The sequence below is a fragment of the Arachis hypogaea genome, chromosome 13, assembly GCF_003086295.3.
Source record: "Arachis hypogaea cultivar Tifrunner chromosome 13, arahy.Tifrunner.gnm2.J5K5, whole genome shotgun sequence".
Lineage (NCBI taxonomy): Eukaryota > Viridiplantae > Streptophyta > Magnoliopsida > Fabales > Fabaceae > Arachis > Arachis hypogaea.
In genome coordinates this window covers 119861971-119864095 of record NC_092048.1, presented here as the reverse complement: position 1 = coordinate 119864095, position 2125 = coordinate 119861971, and the positions used below count along the sequence as shown (strand labels likewise).

General features: G+C 31.1%; 1 long non-coding RNA gene across 1 annotated transcript; it reads left to right on the top strand.

Annotated features, from left to right (window-relative positions):
* The first annotated feature begins 219 nt into the window (after nt 1–219).
* LOC140178188 (uncharacterized) lies at nt 220–1924 on the top strand. The gene is made up of 3 exons (XR_011870442.1): nt 220–1054; nt 1221–1445; nt 1631–1924. It is a non-coding gene; the product is annotated as an uncharacterized lncRNA (long non-coding RNA).
* The last annotated feature ends 201 nt before the right edge of the window (nt 1925–2125 follow it).

Here is a 2125-nt window from a genome sequence, read left to right as displayed (position 1 = left end):
ATTGATATAAAATTTATGCAATTATATAGTACTCTAATACATCTTGATCGATGTGTAGGAATGACGCGGGTGTGTGGGTTGCAAGTTGAACGATAGCTTGTTTTGAAAATGATAATTTTAAGATAAAGGTAATATTATACACTAATTTTTTCCATCATTCTTTCTTTTATATTTAGGTAGTAAAGCCTAATGTGTAAATGTTAATATTTTATTAGGTTGTTGATGGGAATCGAATGAAGATTGCAGTCTCACTCATGTCGAAGAATCATAATATGATCGAATATACGGTCAAAAGAAATGCTGTTAAAAATCTTAGAAAGCTGTATAATAATCACCTTCATGATGATTATGAATTCCCACAAGTTTAGATTTATAACATTTTTTTTATTATTTTTATTTTTATTATTTTCTTGTGGCCATATAAACCTTCCAGTGACATACGCATACATACGCATTATATTTTGTTTACATTTGTGTTCGTATTTGTTTGTCGGATTATTTAATGTTTTCATTTGACTAGAGATATAATTATTATTATTTTTAAAGGTGGATTTTCTTGGTCATCATTAATACTTCTATATCTTATGATCCTTTATGATTTTTCTGCTAGTAGTGCTCGTTATTATGCCATTTTAACATTATGATTGATTTGATCATAATTAGATAGATTCAGAATCAATACATATTAGTAAATAGTAATATCTTTGATATATGAGTTGCTTTTATCTGAGGTCTTGGCAGCCAAAAATGCTAAAACTGAGGCACTTCTAAGTTCCATCGATGCACTTAAGAGGCAGGCTGCATAGTCTGAAGGAAATCTAGCTTCTATTCAGGTTCTTTGTTATTTTATTTAAATAAGCTTTGATGCAATATTTTAGCATTAGCAATTGCAATTGTATAATAAAATTGCTCTATGTATTTGCCATATTTCCTATCGTACCATATGCTATCCTGGCAGTGTTTTACATGTTTCGGATTTCAGCTGCTCTACATTGGGTGTTATTGGGTTCCATAATTTTTCACAGCATGTTCCTCTACAACATGTTCCTCTACGGTAATTTTGTCACTTTATTTGTGGTATCATCAACCTTAATACAGCAAATTTTGCATATTAATTGTATCATTAAAATGTTTCCAATGAAGCCGGCTTCACTAGATTGTTTCTTAATTTTATGCTTAGAATATAAGTTCAATTTAAAGTATTTTCTTGCATTCTGCAGATTGCTATTACAGGTAAAAGCTTCTTTAGTGCTTCATCTATTGCAACAGAGTTGATCATGAATAACATCCTAAAGAACGGGCGTCTTAATGTGATTGGAGATATCTTATTTCTTGGAAAACTATATGTCAGCCTTGCAAGTGCTCTATTTGCATTTCTCATGTTGGATACACACAAGTACAGCTCTGCTCATAACAAGATGTCATCTCCACTCTTGCCTGTTGTGGTATGTTTTCTTAAATATAGTTAAAGTGAGTAGATGGAAAATCATTTAGCAAAAGCTTAAAAGATGGTAATTCAGGATAAGTTGCTATCTAGAAGGACCAAGAGCTGGAAAGTAGTTGCTAACAGAGAAGTCTTATATCATTTAATGATTTTCACACACTTTACTTTTCATTTTGTTTAATACAGGTATGCTGGGCTCTTTGGACATCTGCTAACACACCTCCAATTGATTCAAGTGTCTCAACTGCACTTAGAGTACGGAACACTAAATTATGAATAAAGGGTAATTCTACATCTATCAATGCATGATCCAGATGTATAACACTTTGTTTTATTGGAAAATATTGGAATCTGAGTTCCTTAAAAATATAGAAAGATATTAGTCCAAGTCTATTCTAGTTGGTTGGCTGGGTAGATACCACATGATGTCTTAGTTTTATGTGTAATACAGGTTTTTGAAGTAACAACTTATGTATAATAATAGAGCCTTCCTTTATTATCCATCTATGTACCTGCTATTAATAAAGTTATTAGTGTGCCATTTTAATTATTCTTATTTATCCAATTGTAAATCATGATAAAGCAAAAACAATAAAGAAACACCACATCACTATCCGTCATTCTTAGTTATCCAATTAAGAATAAAGCAAGGATTAAGTTAATCACTCCGTTAACGTTAGA